This window comes from Crinia signifera, chromosome 5 (genome assembly GCF_055691185.1).
Source record: "Crinia signifera chromosome 5, ASM5569118v1, whole genome shotgun sequence".
NCBI classification, from domain to species: domain Eukaryota; kingdom Metazoa; phylum Chordata; class Amphibia; order Anura; family Myobatrachidae; genus Crinia; species Crinia signifera.
In genome coordinates, this window is record NC_139221.1 from 96851107 (window position 1) to 96873338 (window position 22232).

At 42.8% G+C, this 22232-nt stretch overlaps 1 pseudogene; it reads left to right on the forward strand.

The window, feature by feature from the left end:
* The first annotated feature begins 21761 nt into the window (after positions 1 to 21761).
* On the forward strand, positions 21762 to 21880 carry LOC146005965 (5S ribosomal RNA; annotated as a pseudogene).
* Positions 21881 to 22232: the final 352 nt, after the last annotated feature.

The window sequence follows — 22232 nt, forward strand, 5'->3', positions numbered from 1 at the left end:
GGGCTCTCATTTATATTCTTAAAATGTACATGTATTTATAATAATTTTTGAGATTCTAAATCTTTAATAGACATCTTCATTACTGGAATTACAGTGCCAGACACCTTTTATATTGTTTGAATAAAATAGTGTGCCGAGCGCAGTGAGGCACTCGCCCGAAGCATTGTTTCTGGCCAAGGAAACTCTTGTGTGTGAATATTGAACATTTTGTACACCGCTTCCCCCACCAATGTGAGCATGACATGTCAAAACGCTTATGCAGCAATAATGTGGATTCTGCAAGAACATATTATGTAAAATGTTATTTTATGACAAACACACAAGCCTCATCTAGAACAAAGGCCACGGTCACAGCATGCTGAAGAAGTAATGTTCTTGTTACACCGCAATAAAGTCTAGGCAGACATGCTTTTATTTGCTCTTTAATTCCGTTTGGGAAACTGAATTTTCCAGAAAGTGACAGATGGTATTAATGAGAAATGTGCATTTAGCAATGCTACTAATTCATTCTAACTCCTAAGGGTCAAATTACTAAAGGGTGTGAAAAACCTGCATTATTTTCAGGCTGCTGCTTGTAACAGCTCACCAGGGTGAATGCTTAAAATTCTGGAAGCTTGATCAAGATGCAGATCAGGCTTGTTTTTGTTGTGTCTAAGCAGGTGTGAACAGATGCTCAAAATGGCAGATTTCGGTAAAGGCTTATTATATGAACTTTTATTGTTTATGTGACGGTAAGGTGATACACTTTATTTTGTGGTATTTCAGGTAATTAGCTCCCCTGAAAAATTGTGGTTCACCTTAGTTGACTGTGCCCGTGTGATATATATAGATAGGTCTAATGCTCTACAGCATAAATCTCTCTTAGAACATCTGTTCACGGTGTATATCATTTGCTGGCCACTGTCACAAAACACGAGAATAAATTGGTAGAAAAGACTATAAGGAGTGCACAAGTACATGTACCTTCTGTTGTGCTTAATGCTGTAAATGGATATTGGTGACCTTCAAGTGTCTGGTTGCTATTTAAACAGAGCTCTCTAAGATTCATTGCTGTAAAAAAACCATTGATTAGGGAGATAGGGACTTATTCCGGTTCACTCCTTCGTGCAAATTCCTTCTCAAATGGAAAAAAAACACTGCAGGTGGGGTAGATGTTACTTGTGCAGAGTTAAATTTGGGTGGGGTTTTACCACAAAGTGAGATCTATATTGCAGTGTAAAAATAAAGCAGTCAGTATTTTCCCTGCACAGAAAGAAAATAACTCACCCAAATCTAATTATCTCTGCACATTTTACATCTACCCCCCTGCAGTGCACATGGTTTTGTCCATTTAAGAAGAAATTTGCCAGAAGGAGTGAACCAGAATAACCCTCATAATAAGCAAAGTGGCTCAGTCCAAAACTGTTTGAGGCAATTTGTTTTTATCCAATGAACCATGGTTTAAAGGGTTATGGTATAGCGGATGTCTAGATGGACCATGTTATGTTCGACCATGCTTAGTCTGACCCATCTAGTTAGATGTATTTAGATAGTCGACAGCATCTAGATCGACCATAACGAAAATAAGATGCAGGTTGACAGGAGCGTGATAGACAGTCCGAAAATCGACATGAGTTTTTCATGTTTTTTTCGTGGCTATGTTGACATGGACACCAAATAATACCCCATGGCATTTAACCGTCAATTTAGAGTGCTGGGTCATTTTGCTGGGAGCAGCCTTAACCCCTTTCTCACTGAACAGCAAATTACAGAGTTAAAAATTTCAACCCCCTAATTTGCTGAATAACATGGGTATTTCTTCTGTGTAAAAGGGTCAACCCAGGTTTTAAATCCCGGGTCGTTGCCCCTGGTAAATTCCAGAGTCAAAGACCCGAGATTTATGATCCAGGTTGATCCTTTCAAACAGTAAAAGGACCCATGTTGAACGGCAAATTACCGGGTGGGCCTGCTTCACCAGGTCATTTGGTTTTCTGTGCGAAAGAGGTAGGAGTGTACCGTGTCCCCTCACATGGTTAACTACAATCAATAAAAATGATAAAATATACCACACTTGGAAGGTTAATATGGCCCACAGATAAAGGGTAGTAGATGGATCTGGGAACGTAATATTTTTTAAAGGTAAGTTCATATTACCATATATTTCCACTGCTGGAGGAAGATTTTAAGGAATGCAGTCCCAAATGGTTCAGATGGTACAGTAAGTATCCTCACTATTTGTGGCGGTGCAACAGAAGAATGTTCGCTGGAGGAAATTTGTAAATTGTATCCCAGAGGATTCTGATATTGGGTGTCCTCTCTATTATTCACGGCAGGATGTAATAAGCCACTGGAGGAAGAAGGTCTCTAGTGCAGTACCAACTTGTTCAAAAAGCAGGTCCTCTCTAGTAAGCGGTGGTTGCTGGAAATACTGCCAAATTTAAAAGGTCCAAGCCTCTAAGTTGATCCAGTGGTGGCCAAATATGGTGTTCCTTTAGTGTGGTGCAGAAAACAACTAATGCGTTTCACTACAGGCTTGTAGCTTTATCAAAGAGTCTTTAGGTGTCTAACTAGACATGTTCACCTAAGCGTGATTGACCATAACATGGTGAGATGTGTTATAATGAAGATGTTTTCATTCTCACAGTTTTATTTAGCACTGTAGAGATGCGATGAGGTGGAATGCAATCAGACTAGATAACACATATTCTAAATTAAAAACATATTTGCAGGTTTTAAACAAATATGACACTTCTTTTTAATATTCTGTGTTTATTCTGTTGACCATTAGCGACTGTCGACCTGGTGATTGTCGACTTTGTTGACTCAAGGACCGCATACCATCTTGCAACCGTCTATAGAGCAGGTAGGGATAGTATGGAAGTTCCAACAGCTCAGTACCTGACTGGGGGGGGTGCCGTTCAAAGGATTTCATGATCTAATTTATTCCATGCTTGTTAGATATCACCTGTCCTAAACTACTATGGGGGTAAAGTTCTTAAGTTGACTGCCAGATGGCTGTGCCAATGTAACATACTGATGGAACCATTACTTTATGTACATTGTGCTACAGCCCCAGCTGGACTGTCTCAGCCAAAGTCTTCTTCACATGTTACAAGCATTAGATCCTACATGCCAGTTGTATAACCTTCATTACATGCAAATTAATAAATAAATATACCTAGCACTCTCTTGTGGATAGGGTGGCCAATCCAGGGATCGGGATCCTGGGATTTGGCCCCTAAAACGCCGGGATTTCAATCCCGGGATTGGAGTTTCCAATCCCGGGATTTCGGGATTAGACTGCGCATGCGCAGTCTAATGCCGGGCAGCGTCTGAGCTAGTGCTCAGACGCTGCCCGGCTTCTCCCATCCCGGGCAGTGCGGCTCTGAGCAGCATGACGAAGTCAGAGGTCACGCTGGGCAGGCCATACAACAGCCTGACAGTCCTGTGCGCAGTGTGCACCATGCTGACCTCCTGCCGCGCTGACCTCCCGCCACCTCTGAGACCACCCACCCACCGAGGCTGACCCCCATACCATCGGCCGACGTCCACCCGCCCAGGCTGCATCATCCGACCTACATGCCCAGGCTGCATCCGCCCGGCCGCACCGCACCTGTAAGTATATATATGCGGGCGGCCGGGGCGGGTTTTTGCATTAGGGAAGCCAATCCCGGGAATCCCGGGATTGAGCATTTTTCAATCCCAAATTCCGGGATTGAAAAATGCCCCAGGATTGGCATCCCTACTTGTGGATTAACCAAGTGAATAATATATGTACTTGATTAGATGTTTTGTTTAAAAAAGAATAAGAAGAATATAATTTTTGCATAGACAATTTAATAAAACTACATGAACACTATAATAATTCTAGAAAGTGAAAAAAGGGGTGGGTGGGATTCCTATTGCACAATATAGCAGCAAGTTACAGTAAGGGCTTCGGAGGAAACACCAAACCTCCACTGGGTATAGAAATGTATATAAAAGGGTAAGCCCTTCACCATAGGTTAGCGCTATAGATGGATATAACTCCCGTTTGTAGGCCCGTATCTGGGTTGTGTCTCGGAGACACTCAGTTGTGGCAATATGAAAGACAAAAAAACAGAAAGAGAGCTCCGCCCTCGTATAATACTGTTGTATTATGTGCACGCTTTATGTAGTCAAATTGGATCAATCAAAATTTAATAACATTGAATATGGATAGTCGGGGAGTTCCCCCTTCCTAAACACTCACACTATCAGGTTAGTTTTAAGGTGTATCACAATATCATCAAGTATGATCTCTTTAATCTGTACGGGTACTCCAATAAGAACGGGGATTCCCCCTTTCCATGTACTCACTCTTTGATGGTGTAAAATCAGCGTGTCAAATGGTCTTTCTCCTGTGTACCAGGTGCCAAGGAAAACTCCACAAGTAAAACGAAAAGGGTCCTTTATTCACAATCAATCAGGTTAAAAAGCAGGCTGTATTACCCTTCCAGGGCTGACTAGCATCTCAGGGGTCCAGATGGTATCGATCACGGGGCCCCGTAAGAAGTCCCTCTGAGTGCTGTCAAGTTACCCAAAAGAGTCCAGCTGTTGCTTATTCAAGTCACTTCCAACACGTTTCGATCACAACTGGAGATCTTTTTCAAGGTGCCAGTGACTTCCATAAGCTGGGTTTAAATAACCCTCCTATTACTGACATTCCCGACACCTGCGGGAGAAAGCGTCCTCTGGATGTCCATAACTGTTTCCTATTAGTCTCTTAATAATTCTAATCGTATGCAGGTTCCCGGGCGTGGGGTCTGGTACTTCGGCTTCTACCCCGGAAGTGACGCGTCGGAATCGTGACGTGATGTATTTCCGGAAGTGACGCGGCGGAGTTTCTATTCTTCTGTCCGGCTAAAGTATGGGTGTATATTCTCCGTTCTCTTGTGTCGGAAGTGACGCGATTGTGTGCTCTCTTCAAATGTCTTCCTCCCGGAACCACCTTCAGATGGATATGAGTCCCGGTCTGGCGGCCATCTTTGTCCTCCCAAAGTTCCTTTATGGATGTATGGCGGCCATCTTGATCCTCCTCATAGGATGTCATACGTTTATGTCCTCCCAAAGTTCTTTTGTGAATGTGAGGCGGACATCTTGCTCCTCCTCATAGGCTGTCATACGTTTTTGTATATCCTAAGGAAAATGAGGATAACTATATAGCAGCAATCTTATACATAAGGTTTATATTGATAAAATAGGTTCATTGTACTAATAGTGGAGTGGGATTTAATATAACAGCAATCAAAAGTTAAAAACGTATTTGATACTAAAGTGGGATAAATATATAGCAGCAATGGAAAAATTAAAAACACTGTTGTATATAAATATATATATAATTATTTGCAGAACTGGTTGTGACAATTATAAGCAAAAAGTGCATACAGTGAAAAAGGAGGCGGAAATGTGAATTGCAGATTTTAGAGGAACCATTTAATCTCAAAGTCTTGGTTTAATCCTTTGGGTTCCAAAGTACTTAACTTAAAGATCAGTTCCATTTCTTTTTTGGCCAGTCGTTTTTGTATATTTTTGTCCCTTTCTGTGGCTTGAATTAATTTGATGCCCCAGAAGCCTAAAACCTGATTGGTGGAACATTTGTGGTATTTTTTAAAATGTGCTGCTAAGGGGTGTGTTTCTGCTCCTTTTTTTATGTTCCTAAAATGTTCCGCAATTCTGGTCTTTAGGGGTCTTGTTGATCTTCCAATGTACCATTTTTCACATGAGCATTTTACAGCATAGACAACATTGGCGGTGTTGCAAGTCATTAACTTTTTCCCCATTGATAAATACTTCTTCGGTTTTGGACACAGATGTGTTCGGGGTATTTCTACAATTGATTCAGAGTCCACATCTGTAAAAACCTTTGGACCTGTTATAGCTCATCCTAACTTGATTGCCCATATGGAGGCTTTTGGTAAGTTTGGTTTTCAAATTTTCGGATTTTCTGTATATATGTCTTGGTTTTGTAGGTAGAAGATTTCCAATTACAGGGTCTTTGCGAATGATGGACCAATGTTTTTTAAAGATCTTTTCTACCTCTGTGTGCTGGGAACTAAATTTAGAAATGAAAGCCCACTGGAAATCCGTGTTTTCTTCTTTTTGTCTTGGTTTCGGCTGTAGCAGGTCGACCCTGTCCACCACTAGGGCGTTGTTGAATCTTTTTTGTACTGTTTCGTCTTTGTACCCACAGGCCAAAAAAGACTCCTTCATAGTTTGGGCTTGTTCATTAAAAATTATGGGTTTTGAACAATTCCTCCTCAATCTTTTAAATTGTCCTCCTGGGATGCTGGTCAACCAGTTTGAGTGGTGACAACTATCTGTGTATATATATGCCGAGGAATCGGGGGGGTTCTGGAAGGTTTTTGTGCATATTTTTCCATTTTTTATATAAAAAGATAAATCTAGATAATTGATGGTTGTTTTATCTATAATGTACCGTATTTATCGGCGTATAACATGCACTTTTTTCCCCCTGAAAATAGGGGGAAAAGATGGGTGCGTGTTATACGCCGATATGCGTGCTATACGGCGGTAATTTCACCCGGCGGGTACCTGTAATGCCTGTAATGCGGGGTGTTGCTGTTATGCGCGTTGCTGTCATCCACGGGACGCCTACTAATCGCGCGTTCTCTGCTGCTGCTGCTGCTGCTCAGCGTCGGGTCCTCGCAGCTGCAGCACGCTTAAAACTCCTCCCTGTCATCCACGGGGCGCCTACTAATCGCGTGTTCTCTGCTGCTGCTGCTGCTCACCGTCGGGTCCTCGCAGCAGCAGCACACTTAAAACTCCTCCCTGCACAGTGACTCCTTCCTCCCTGGCTACAGCAGCGTCATCAGCCTTCCCAAGCGCTGGCTGTAGCCTGGAGGAGGAGAAGGATTTCTGTGCTAACTGTGCTGCCCTGCTTCTGTTATTCAAGGTGGATTTTTTTTTTTCTTTTACAGATAATCAATTATGTTAATAAACACTGTAATAAAGTTTTTATTTAGAAATCCCCTCTTAAAATGAAGGTGCGTGTTATACGCCGGTGCGTGTTATACGCCGATAAATACGGTAACTCAATTTAATATTAAGGGAGTTGTTATTAAGATATGTGCAAAAGTTTTTAAGCAATTCCATATCCCCCTTCCAAATAAAAATGATGTCGTCAATATAACGTGACCAGGACACCAGGTTTGCTTTGAAAGGATGCTCCGTCCAAACATATTCGTTTTCCCAGCTACCCATAAATAAATTGGCGTAGCTGGGAGTAAACCTGGTGCCCATGGAGGTCCCAGTTTTTTGCAAATAAAAATCTCCTTTAAAAATGAAATAATTATGTTTTAAAATAAATTCAATGCCTTTTAAAATGAAGTTTTGAAGTTCTTGGATTAAATTATATTCTGCTAAAAAAGACTTTTACAGCTTCAATTCCATTTTTGTGTTCTATAATAGTGTAAAGTGAGCTGACGTCCGCACTCACCAATATAAAATCCTCCTCCCACTGGACTGTATCTAAAATGTTTAAAATATCCCTTGCGTCTTTTAAATGTGACTTATTTTTAAAAACGAGGGGCTGAAGATAAAAATCTATCATCTCCGATAAATTCGCTGTGTATAGACGTCATAGATGAAAATCTGGACAACATAATGAGAAATCTAGAAAAAGATTTATTAAGAGAGCCGCCTCTGGTGGGAGGTGGCGACTCTGGAAAAATATTTAGCCAACAAAATGGTTCCCAAAGGACTTATTATTGATAAGAAGGCCTCCTTTACAACGGCGTCAGAGGACTTCCTATCAGATTGGAGAAGCATTACTGAGGGATGCTCTTTTTCCCTCATGAGTTTGATAATTAAAGAACGGCTGAAAGAATTAAAGGAAATTGAAAAGAAAATTTAAACAAATAGAAAACTTATAACCCCATTTAGCAACATGGAGGAATATATAGAACTAGAAGAAACCTATAGGAATCCGTTTAAAAAAAGCAGAACAAACTTTAAAAGAAAAGAAAATTAGAAAATTTATGAGGGGCAAGAAAAGCAAAGAAAATGAAGAGAAAACATCAAATACAACAGACCAGACAACCATAGAACCGACTAGAAAACACAGACAAAGAACACCCACACGAAGGGATCAAACAGCAATCCGACCGAGGTTTGAGAGGAGGAATAAAATTTAATTTAGACCTAGGTTTAATCAGAACAGAACCTTCAACGAAAGACAAGAAGAAAGAGAAGAACCGGTTTGGAGACGAAATCCAAATCGATATTATAATACCTGGAGGAACAGGAAGTTTGATGATGATCCACACTACAAACCGAGGGACAATAGACACTATAATGATTACAGAAGAAGGAGTCCCCCACACTACCAAGAAAGAGAAGCAAGAAGTCCGGTGCACACCTCAAATAGGTTTGAAGGCCTTAGGAATTCTGATGATACCCCAAGGAGACCTTTTTTAGGCGAGAAGAGACCATACAACCACCGGAGATGAGGAAACCCACTAAAAGAGTAACCAGAGGGGGAAGGAAAGGGAGAACCATACAAAAAAGAAAGAAAAAGAAAGTACCCATAATTGAGAGACAGAGGACCACAGAAGAAACACAGCAGAACCGTCCAGAAAGCAACGAAGGGAAGGTGAAAATCTTCAACCTAAGTTCCTATATCCTCGATGAACAAGAGAGGAAGATTTTGGAAAGGGGGATGAAATATGCCCCATCCCATGAAATCAACTAATTTGAATTATACGTGGACATTCAAAAGTAAGTGAGGAAACTCACAGTGAAGACATTATTTTTATCTAAAGAGACAGAAGGTGAGATAGAGGAAGGGTCCACCTACCTATTTTGCCCCAAATCTACTTTTTTTCCAGCTCATCTCAAAGGAAACTTCATAGAAACTTTTGCAGTCCAAGTTATGGACAATATAAGAAAAATTAAAACAAAAATCAACCACAAGCTCACACTAAAAGAAAGAAAGGCCCTTGATGGTTTAAGGAAAAATTATTCCATTATTATTAAACCAGCAGATAAGGGGGGGGGGTTGTGGTTTTGGATGTGGTCGCTTATGAAGAAGAAGTACTTAAACAGTTAGGAGAAGAATCCACATACATCAAACTCAAGAAAGACCCTACCACAGCTTTTAAAACTAATTTAGATCTACTTTTAAATGAATTCACAGACATTTTAAATTCTAAAGAAATAAAATTCCTTAGAGTGGAGGATCCTCAAATTCCGGCAATTTACATACTGCCCAAAGTCCATAAAGATCCCATAAAACCACCAGGACGCCCGATTGTTTCGGGGATTGGGTCTCTCACAGCGAATTTATCGGAGATGATAGATTTTTATCTTCAGCCCCTCGTTTTTAAAAATAAGTCACATTTAAAAGACACAAGGGACATTTTAAACATTTTAGATACAATCCAGTGGGAGGAGGATTTTATATTGGTGAGTGCGGATGTCAGCTCACTTTACACTATTATAGAACACAAAAATGGAATTGAAGCTGTAAAAGTCTTTTTAGCAGAATATATTAATATCTATTTATATAAAAAATGGAAAAATATGCACAAAAACCTTCCAGAAACCCACCGATTCCTCGGCATATATATACGCAGATAGTTGTCACCACTCAAACTGGTTGACCAGCATCCCAGGAGGGCAATTTAAAAGATTGAGGAGGAATTGTTCAGATCTCATAATTTTTAATGAACAAGCCCAAACTATAAAGGAGTCTTTTTTGGCCTGTGGGTACAAAGAAGAAACAGTACAAAAAGGATTCAACACCACCCTGGTGGTGGACAGGGTCGACCTGCTACAGCCAAAACCAAGACAAAAAGTAGAAAACACGGATTTCCAGTGGGCTTTCATTTCTAAATTTAGTTCCCAGCACACAGAGGTAGAAAAGATCTTTAAAAAACATTGGTCCATCATTCGCAAAGACCCTGTCATTGGAAATCTGCTACCTACAAAACCAAGACATATATACAGAAAATCTGAAAATTTAAAAACCAAACTTACCAAAAGCCTCCATATGGGCAATCAAGTTAGGATGAGCTATAACAGGTCAGCACCATCATCTGCATCAGTTGGGCTCTGTGTATTAGGCTAAATGTGGGTGGAAAAAGATGGTATTGCTAAATAATTTGTTTATGAGTACACTTACAGCAAAGGTACATGTTGGAATACAGGGCACATGTGCTTACCAGAAAAGTAATGCCTGATGATTTGTGTACGCACCAGATTCCCCCTCTGCGTACCCCTCACTACCTGAGGTGTGGTGGGTTGGGCTTCCTGCACGACTGCTGCATGTTCCTCCTCCACATAGGCAGGTTGGGACAGGGCTATGTTGTGTAACATGCAGCAAGCCTGGACGATCATCACTACTTTTGCTGGGTGGAAAAGCAGCGTACCCGATGACCGGTCCAAACACCGGAATCTACTTTTCAATACGCCAAATGTACGCTCCACCACATTGCGGGTTGCAATATGGGATTCATTATACCGGTGCTATGCAGGGCCCTCTGGGGAGCGCAAAGGTGTCATGAGCCAGGAAACACACCCATATCCTGAGTCACCTAAAACACAGATAGGAAGTTATTGCCTTATATGGTAAGGTAGTAGTAGTAGTACGTTTATTTATAAGGCGCCACAAAGTGTCCGCAGCGCCGTACATGGCAAACAAAAAAAAACAAATTACAAGGTAACGTACAGGGTGTGTAGAAAGATACAGTATAAATAGGGGTATAGCTGGTAGAACTAAAATCAGCATCAGTTCAGAAGTAGGTGTCAAAATAGTCAAGGAGACCGAAGATGAAGTAGAGGAAGGGAAGAACAGGACAGGAGCACAGGTGAGGTAATGAGGTAGGGTGAGTACGTGAGGAAGGAGGGCCCTGCTCATAAGAGTTAACATACTAAAAATAGGTGGGTGGACGAACGAAATACAATAGGATAAGTAGGAACGGAGGGGAACGGAGGCAGGATAGGAGGATCAAAAGAGGTTAGGAGGAGGGATAGGCTAGTCGAAAAAAGTGGGTTTTGAGGGAGCGCTTGAAGGAGGTAAGGGAATCAGATAGCCTGATGGGTGGCGGGAGGTTGTTCCAGTGCAGGGGGGCAGCGCGAGAGAAATCTTGGACACGGGAGTGGGAGGAGGTGATTAGGTGAGAGGTCAGTCGGCGGTCAGCGATGGAGCGAAGAGGATGGGAGGGAGTGTGGATAGAGATCAGTGAAGAGAGGTAGGGAGCTGTGGAGGAGGAGAGAGCCTTGTAGGTGGCGGTGAGGAGTTTAAAGAGAACTCGGAAAGGAATGGGGAGCCAGTGAAGAGATAAACAGAGGGGGGAGGCGGAGGTAGAGCGGCGGGAGAGGAAGATGAGCCTAGCAGCAGCGTTAAGAATGGATTGGAGAGGTGCGAGGCGGGTGAGAGGTAGCCCAGAGAGAAGGATGTTGCAGTAGTCAAGGCGGAAGATGACAAGAGAGTGAATGAGAATTTTGGTCGCGTCAGTGGAGAGGAATGGTCTGATGCATATGGTATGTGCATTGTGCAAACAGGAGACACTGGGACAAGAGCAATATGCTTGTGAAACTGGAAACACACACATTTGAGCAGGTACAAATAAGGACAGAGAGGGTAATATGTAAAAATGTACATACCAAGTAGCCAGCCCTCTGGCATTTGTTGTTGGTTGAATCGGTTGCAGAGGGCTGAGTGCCTCAGAATATAGGCGTCATGGCAGTTCCCAGGGAAGCCTGCTACAACACTTAGGATTTTGAGATGAGCATCACATACCACCTGAACGTTCAAAGAGTGCCGCCCACACCGATTGACATGCACGTATCTCCGCATGTGCGGTGCCCTAATACCAATGTGTGTGCAGTCTATAGCTCCCAGCACGTGAGGGAATGCTGAGAGTCTATAGAAAGCCACCTTGTGGTCCTGCCACTCCAACTCAGAACGTGGGAATCTGATGTATGTCTGCCACAACTTCTTTAAAGCAAGTAACACTTGAGTAAAACGCTTAGAGAAATTGGGCTGTGAAACTCCCAAGGACCATGAGGTCACAGACTGAGTGGAGCCTGTGGCCAAATAGTAGAGGGTACACATTAATTAGGGTTAGCCCAGACACTGCATAGTTGCCACCCCCGAAAGGGTCCAAATCATCTCTCACCTGCTCCTATAACTCCAACAGGTTATTGCGGTTCAGCCTAAACATCCCCACAACCTGTTGATCGGAGAGGGAGTCCAGGTACAGCCGAGCACGATACATACGTGGGGTACGCAGTAGTCGGGGGGCTACCTGGATCTGGTGTGCAGCCTCCTCCCTCCTGCACAGCTCCTCCAAATGGGCCACATCACAAATGAGCAACTCCAAACCACTCTGCAAAATCTCCATATCTCAAACCCTCACAGGTGTCCTTAATGATGTTGGGGTATATGAAGGGGTGTTTCTGAGTGAAATTGAGAGCACCTGTGTTGAAATTAACCATTTGTGCACTTGACCAAAGTGAGTTCTGGGCCAAATCGCCCAACAGAACCTGGTCTGAAAAAAGTGCGATTATTAGACACCTTAAAAGTGCGATTTGCGAAAACGCATCCCATTAAATAAGCGATTTCTATACTTTTCTGTACGAAAACATCTGGATGCGATAAAAATGCGATTTTTTTCACACACTTTTGGTCCGCATGAGTTATCGCACATAATATGCGATATTCGTCCCTTAGCGCATCCTATTAAATATGCGATTTCAAGGAAAAATGCGATGTCGCCATTTTTTTTACTAATATTCGCCAAAAAACACAAATCTCATCCCATAGAATGTCACCCTACATCTCTTTCTCATACATGCACAAACACAGAAGGTAGCAGACTAGCTTTCAAAGCTTTTGCTTTTGAGTGGGCGTACTAGTATAATTCTCTGGAAGATCCTTTGGAACATACTGTAGTTTGGTAAATTTCTGAATGAGTGTATGTGGGAGTTTTTATAACTTATTTTTTTTTTTTCTACAGATGCATTGCACGAGCTATCAGGCCCTGGATGCTGGGGCATGGTGGAACAGTACTGCTGTTTTTTCTAATTTTCCAAGTGTCTGTATTCCCTGGTAGCCATTAAAATTAGGCATGACAGTTCTTGTTGGCATTTGTAGTGTGACAGTAAAAAAAATAATTTTGAATCTAGTTTTAAACTATTTCTAGTGAATGCAGCCCTGTGCTGTCCAGGCAATGTTTTTTTGGTACTATGGGGGAGGGGGTCAACAGCTGAAGTAAGGTGGGGCCCGGGGGTACATTACTCTTAGAAACCTCATCTATTAGGGAAACACATGCAATGCAACAAATTAGAGACGAAGGGGGTATGCAATCCTGGATCATGGCTGTTGATCCCTCCCAACCACCGTGATCCTGGCCCGTTTCCATTTTGCCCGACAGCAAATTGGCAGGTGGAATTCAATGTTCTGCTTGCCGATCGGTGAAAAGTGGGCATGTCTGCATAAATGGCCGTGGATTGTCGATCGAGACAATACACAGCCGTTATCGGCAAAACGGGCCCGTCAGTTTCTAGAGTCGGGCTCGTTCTGCTGTGATCCTTTTCCAATGCTGTCAGAAAAGACAGCATTGAACAGGAACCCGCCATTATTTACCCAGTCGGGAATAGCGGCGGGAGATTGCATACCCCCAAGACTGCACTGGTTAGGTCCCCCATGCGGCACGATTGGAGCAGAGAGTTACGAATCAGCGGAGTACATTACAAAGACAGCAGCTGAGGGAGTTACAGAGTATGTGCAGCCATTCAGATGGACTCTAGTAACTGATGCCCTCCAGGGTTAGTGCCACTGGCGTAACTATAGCACCGCGCTGCGGTGCTATAGTTACAACTCCCCCCAATCCCCCGCAGGCTTACCTATTTCGCTGGTCCCGGCGGCTCCGTTCTTCTGCTGAGGACCACCACAAAATGGCCACCCCCATATAGCACACAGTTCTCTGAAAGTGTCTGCTGTATGGGGGCGGCCATTTTGTGGTGGTCCTCAGCAGAAGAATGGAGCCACCAGGACCAGCACAAAAGGTAAGGCTGCGGGGGGTCAAAACGTAGCTACGCCGCTGGTTAGTGCTGTATGGTGTGTGTGTGTGTGTTTGTATGTATGTATGCTCTATTTGTATGTATGCATACTGAATGTATGTTTGATGTGTATATCTGTAGTGTGTATGCATGCTGAGTATGTGTTGTGTTTATGTATGCTGTGTGTTTGTGTATATATATCTTTCTATCTATATATATGCTGTATGAGTTGTGTGTATGTACTGTATGTATACTGTGTGTATCTGCTGTATGTGTGTGTTGGGTGTTTGTATGTTTCGTCCCCTCTCCCTGCTTAAAACTGTCCGACCCACAGTGTTACTTACAAAGGGCTGGCTGGGGGTGGCAGGCAGCAGCAGGATCAGGAACAACATGGCGGACAGGAGACAATCAGTGTGGCAGGCAGGAGAGGTGGGCGAGCTGCATAGTGTGACCTCTGACATCACGTCACGCTGTGCACAGCCACACAGCTAGGGTCAGGAGCATCCAAGCAGTGGCTGCATCACTGTTCAGTGCTGCTAGGCATTCGATTGCACATGGACAATCTAATCCCGGGATTGGAAGCTCCAACCCCCATTCAAATCCAAGGGATTTATAGGGCCAAATCCTCCGATCCCCAGCCTAGGATTAGCCACTCTATTTTTGCCATGGTGACTTTACAGCTATTTTCCTTCTATCAAATTCGTAGATCTACAACTAGCTGGAAAATTACTTGAATTGGGCCAGTTGTGCACACTATTGTATCCCGGCCCTAGTGACACCCTTTGTATAATGTAACATTAATGCTTATTTTGCACAGTACTACTAGTGCTATACTATGTGCCAGAGTTTTCTATCATGCTTATTTTCTAACTGTGCAAGGCTAGTTTAAATGATATTTTGTGTATTATTTTTACAATTAGTTATTATATTGTGCAAGCATACAGAAAAGTTTTATAACCGGCAATGTTTATTGCTATAATTTGAAACCTGCAGCATACATTAGTAAGTGTTTTAGATTTTTTTTTTCCAGATGACTGAAGCCACACCTCTTAGATTTGACAACACTTCCAGTAACCAGGCCCTGCTCAGCTCTCCGCGACCATGGGCCTTATTCACATCTGAGCTCAGTACAAATTTGTTTGGAAAATGGGCAAAACCATGTGCACTGCAGGTGGGTCAAATGTAACATGTATAGAGAGAGTTAGATTTGTGTGAGCTATTTTGTTTTTGTGCAGGGAAAATACTGGCAGCATTATTTTTACACTGCAATTTAGATTTCAGTTTCAGCACACCCCAACCAAATTTAACTCTCTCTATATATGTTACATCTGCCCCATCTGCAGTGCACATGGTTTTGCCCATTTTCCAAACAAATTTGTAATGAGCTCAGATCTGAATAAGGCCCCATGTCTGTAGGTTTGCAAAGCTGCTAGCTAACTATAGTCACATAAAACCTTAATTCATAGACTTCATTTATGATATTTTTTACAGTTAAGAACAATTTCAAGTACAAGTTTGAACAAAATATGTGTTCTTTGCAAAAGTGGAAAAGTCATATCACATCTAAATGGCTCTTAATAAGATAAAACCCCTTTAGTTAAATAGATTTTCAGTTTTATTCCCAAAACATTTCATGTTCTAGTGTAATTTACTGGGAGATGAGAGCACATTGGAACTGAATGTATTGCAAGTGTCACTGCAGTGTTTATTAAGAGCTGTGTTTCACATTGGATATAGACAGTTTGAAAAATCTAAATTCAAGTGCAACTATAAGGGTCACAATGCATCTGTTATAATAGTATTCTTTTATTGCTGAGGCACCACTGTAATTTTGTGTACCAGAATGGGGAAAAAGGACATATAGTAGATAGTGGCTAATTCAGTATCTTTAGCAGAAATGCGAAAAATCGCATGCGTAGTGGATGGAAGGATGTGACTGCAGTTTGAGGGGCAGCAATGCAGTGTTTAGGGGGCATGGTCTGTACATCACATGCCTGTGCTAATTGCAGCAGTCACAGCCATTTCTATAACGTGATCACAAGCTAATTGCAATCACAGTACTATTCATGCTGTGCGGCCCCCAGCATGCGAACGACTGCAGTTGCAGTTTTGCCATATCTCTGAACTGTCACGATTTTGACAGCACAGTCCCGTTTTTGGGGACTGTCCTTTGTCCCGGAGCAAGCAGTGTCCTGTGGTGGGGAGGTCGTTGGGATGCCGCTGCTGCAATAGATGATGGGCATGCCGTCTATTCAGTATAGCAGAGGGTTTGGGAGCATGGCCAGCAACTTACACAGTGCTGGCAATGCCCCCATAGTGACAAAAAATGGGGCTATGGATTGTGATAGAGGGGTCCCCCTTTGAAATATGCCACCACACATTTTTTGGCGCGCGAGCATCCCAATTCTCAGATTAAAGAAGTTGAGAGGTATGGTTTAAGCCAAACTGCAAGTAAATCTGAATGAGGATATCTTTCATGATGTCTCCCTGTACTATGGACAGTGTGTGTGTGTGTGTGTGTGTGGAGGGGGGTGTAGCAGGGGCTTTTTGTAGCAGGCAGAAGTGTGTATGGGGGGGTGGGGGGATATTAGGGGGCTTTTTGTAGCAGAGGGAATTGTGTGTCTGTGTGTGTGTGTGTGTGTGGCAGGGGGCTTTACATGCTTGACGTTACAATCAGCTACAACCGACAGAGTGAATGTAGCTCAGATTGGAGAATGGGACATTAGCATGAGTGTAAATTGACAGTAGTACAGGTTAGAGTAGAGTGTAAGATACAATGCAGTATGGTATAGAATATCTACAGTCAGTGGCTTAACAATAGCTCCGCAGACCCCATGGTGGCTTGGAGGCACTAGGTAAGTTTGGGTGCCGGGAGGTCCGCAGAAGCTATCGCTGAAGGTTAATGGGGCCGGTGCTTCTGAATCTGTCGCTGCCAGCTGTGCGCCCTCCTCCCCGCTGCCAACTGGTCCATTGCTGTCTGCCGGGACCAGCATGCAGGGCATTAAAGGGTCCCCTGATGCTTGTAGTTCTACAACAAAACCAATAGTGAACTAAAACACAGACACAAAATAAAACTTTAATGCATACTACTTATTTTAATTCATACATACTCACCTATGGATTCCAATATAGGCCTGTCCTCTTCTCTAATAGAATTCAATAGGGGTACCTGGGGAAGGAAATTATACTCACCACCTAATCCAGCATAGATCGCGTCCTCTTCTTTCCAAGTAGGCATCCCCGTGGTTAAAAAAGAAAATGCATCTCTTGGACCTCGTACTGGAGAAGCCGTGTTTGTTTACACTTGCGGCCCAACACCCCGAACTGGAGGATTGGCCGGTGACGTCAGACACCGGGTCCTCCCCCAGCCAACCAGCAGTGGAGCTCTCCCGGAGGTGTCTGATGTTACCGGCCAATCCCCAAGTTCGAGGAAGGAGCCACAAGTGTAAACAAGCACGGCTTCTCCAGGGAGATGCATTTCCATTTTTTTTTTACACAGGTCAGTATTGCACGGATCTGACCGACCCACGCAATGCTGCTGCTTCGTACGTATTCGGCGGCCATACCTACAGTACAAACGCCAAATACAAATGTGTACAAATACGGACGGGTCCAAACAGATAGTAAAGGCTACAACATCTGGAAATCCGAATGAGGTGAATATGACAGCTTTGTAAATTTGTCATATTCTCCATTTGTATTTTTGGGTCGTATGCTGCCAATCCCGTTCGTACCTGTTCATATGGGGATCGGCCATATATGGATACCGTTATTCCCCCATAATGACTTGCCTTACATCTACCCCTCAGTTAGCTTAAATTCTTTCATTCCTCTGTAATTTTTTTTTTTCCGGCTATTCATTTAGCCCCCTTTTTTTAGCGTCTGCAAAAGCACATAGAACGCCAACCTACAGTACGTGTTTTTGTTTTGCTGATGGGTTTGCAAGAAATGGCTTTAAGCGGTGATATTTTTTCAGACCTTGCTGAGGTACCCCCAAAAGATCTCAGATAATAGCAACCCAGGTTGCCAAAATAGTCCGTGATAAATTGAAATTTAGCCAGTGGTGCAAGCAGAGATTTTTTCTTAGTGGTACTGAATTTGGCCACGGTCACGTGTCATTAGGGGGAGTGGCTACATGGAAATAGGGGCATGGTCACATTATGCTACACACCATAATGCCCCTTACACTTTATGCCACACACTGTAATGCCCCTTACACATTATACCACACATCATAATGCCTATTACATATTATGCCACACACATTACATTACACATTATGCCACACACCTAATGTCCATTACACCACCACATTATGCCATACATTATACCACACAAATTATGCCCCTTACACATTATGCCACACACCATAACGCCCCTTAAACATTATACCACATATCATAATGCTTATTACATATTATACCAAACACACGTTACTTCATACATCATGCCACACACCTAATGCCCATTACACATTATACCACACTGTAATGTCCATTAAAAATTATGCCACACATAAGAATGTCCATTACAAATTATGCCGCACACCATACTGCTCATTACACATTATACCACACACCCTAATGCCCATTAAATATTAGGACTCACAGTAAGGCTTCGAATTTCTCGCTGCTAGACGTTTCATGGTAAAAGATGCAGCTTTCTGCATCTCTTGCTGGTGGCACCAGTGTTCCTAGCACTTCCAGGTAATGCTATACAAGCAGTGGCACAATTATAAATTTTGCATACACCCCCATGGCATTTTAGTGCCGCTTACACACATAATGCCCCTTGAAGTGCTGCTTTCATGCATAATGCCCTCTGCAGTGCCAATTGTACATAATGTTCACTGTAGTGCAGCTTCATAATGCCCCCTGCTGTGCCAGTTATACATAATGCCCACTGTATTGCCACTTCATAATCCCCCTGTAGTGCCACTACATACTGCCCCTGTAGTGCTGCTGCTTAATGTCCCCTGTAGTGCCGCTACATAATGTCCCCTGCAGTGATGCTGCTTAATGCCCCTGTAGTGCTGCTGCTTAATGCCTCATTTGGTGTTGACTCACCCCTGTAGTACAGGGCCTCCTCCTCTGCCACTGCCAGTATGAGAGCGGAGCACAGCAGCACAGGCTTCTCACACCCCTCCAGTGGCTCTCGTCCATTTCAAATATGGAGCCTACTCATGAGCCAATTGGAGCTTGCGGCCCGGCAGCCAATCACCGTGGCTGCTGGTAGGCGAGCTTTGATTGGCTCAGGAGCCGCCGGAAGGATGGGGGAAGCCTGCGGTGATGCTCTCCTCCTCCTCTCATCGGCAGCTGGCGCCAGAGGGGTGAGGTAAGTATCAAATGTGGCAGTGTGCTGCAGGGGATGCGGGGTGGTACGGCGTACCAACAACATATTTTTTTACCCCCTTACTTGCACTCCACTGAATTTAACACATATTAATTGTTGACATTTTTTTCCAAATATTGTACCTGATGACTGTATGGTGTTTTGAATGTCTGCATTTTGGCTGTCTGAGAAATGTACCCAGCATGTATTATAACGTTATGCCAAGTTTTGTTTCCCTGTATTGTTCCTTTGTACGGCGCTGCGAAACACTTGTGGCGCCTTATAAATAAAATTATAATAATAATTATAATAATAATAAGCATGATTTAAAATTCAATGTAAAATTGTGATTTTTGTGATCAAAAATAAGTTTTTACACTTAAGGTTCTTCAGCTGTGTTTTAAGTTTTACATCTTAATGCAGTATGGGGGTGATTCTGATTGACTTGCTAAGCAGTGAAAATTGCTGCTTAGCCAGCGTAACACCACCCACATGAATACCCACCCACCACGCCACGGTTCGCACATCCCCACCGCTTTGGAAATGGATGTTTTGCACAAACATCCATTTGCAGGATAGAGTCGCCGATCATCAAATGATTTTTCTCCTATTCGCAAATCTAAGTCAGTCTGGACTGACATAGACTTTCGGCATTCGGGTCCGAGAATGGGGTGGGCGGCTGGTGTGCTGTGACATCAGCCACCCGTCCTCAGAAGGCAGGTCCCCGCCTGCGTTCGCATGGTGTCGCCCAGTGCCTTCCTGGGCACACCCACTGTTTTGGTGGATTCGCCCAGGAAACGCAGGATGTTCGCATGCAAATGCCCCCTGACCACCTCTACCCCCTTCCCCCATGTGCGAGCACCACTGCAACTATACAAGTCGTCAAAGTCACCCGCACAGAAGCTCTGCGCATGCACATATGATATTGTGCGCATGTGCAGTGCTTTAACATCGGTCCCTGGTGGGAATTCAACGGGGACCGAGTCAACTAGAATGAGGGCCTATATGTATAACTTTTAATCTAGTGTATAGTTACATCTCGTGCAAATAAGCGTCCTTCATTACCAATATCTCAGAAACATTTATGGGTAAGCCAAAACTGGACACCTCTAAGGAACTTGGTTACATCTCTGTGTTTCTCTTGTAATGATCTTGCACATGAAGGTCTCTCAATTGCAAGTGACAAGTGTTAAGACACGTAAACAAGGGTGTGTAGATCCGCACAGACTAAATAGATAATTTATTAAGTTATGTAACCAACTTATTGAAACTACTTACAAAGAAAAATTAATTGTAGTTGTGGGGTTGGCGGTGCGCCCTGCGTTTAGATTCAATGCTAATACACTGGGGTTTTGGTCAGAAAAGAGCTGACAAAGACAGAAAAAACGCTTTTTGGGCGCACTCCTTTTGAGTTTGATTAGATGATTATTTTAAAACATAGCTTTTATTAAAGACTTTTGTTAAAATAGATGGCACATTGAGATAAAAAAGTGGATTATTTTGGATTTAGTATGTGGTGTGATCCTTAAACTATAATTGTTAAGGAAAAAATTGTTGTATCACACATTAATTTGTCATTTGTGCACTGTATTCTCAAAGGTACGATTACCAGTGATTATAGGCAGAAAAATGATTCAGTTCACTGTGTCAACCAATGTAACTGAGTGTCCACTTTACGTGCAGCCAGTAACTGTGATTCTGTACCGTTGGCACCCTTAATTATACAAATGTGCAGCCCACAAACAACCCTGTGGCAACACTGAGTGTGTTAAAAATCAAACAGATTGTCCTTTGTCCACAGCGATCAAGCAACTTTGTATCAATCACGTCTAAATCATATGTTACTCTACCAATCTGCATCTGGAGCACTAATCCAAGTACTGACTTTCATTTTATCCACACAGGTGGATCTTACTGTGTCAAAACACCAATTATCTTTCCAATCGATTGTGCAACAGTGTGTATACACTGGCCCGTCTAGCTACAGCTTGCTATTACTTTTACAGGCTTTTCCACACTTAACCTGTCATAATTTGTATTGACACACCTGGGAGAGAATATTTATATATAATTTTTTGAGTGACCGTACCTGTCATTATTATATATAGCCTTTTCTTTGTTCTACTATGCCATATGACAGCTGTAATTGTTTCTAGTGCATAATTGACATTAAGATATATATTTTGGCTTTCCTATCTACAGTGTGCCATATCTCGGAAACACAGATATACATTGATATATACTCTTTGTGAATTTTTTATATATATGCACACCCTGTGTGATTGTGACCGGTTGTGCTCAGATAGTTTGCCCCTCTCAAATACACTGGTTCAAACCTGTTGCGCCAACTCTATCTGCAGCCCAACAGCCCAGATTGTTTGAAGTACACCGAATTAACCCTGAGATATTGCCACCATACCCCGCTGGATTGCCCAAACCCTCTCCGAACTTGGAAGCCAAGCAGTGGAGGGCCAGGACAGTACCCAGGTGGGAGATCCCTGGGGAAGACCAGGTGTGGCAATATAAACATAAGGGAGGTGAATCGCTACTTCAATAACATGCTGTGTATATGACTGCCAGATTGAGCTTCTGTGTGGAGACCATTTTTGTTCGAGGCCCTTCTGTATGGTAACCACCCTGGTATACCTACTGTGCAATTCCAGCACAAGATTACGCAAATTCCTAAGGGGAACTGAATCATTTTTCTGCCTATAATCACTGGTAATCGTACCTTTGAGAATACAGTGCACAAATGACAAATTAATGTGTGATACAACAATTTTTTCCTTAACAATTATAGTTTAAGGATCACACCACATACTAAATCCAAAATAATCCACTTTTTTATCTCAATGTGCCATCTATTTTAACAAAAG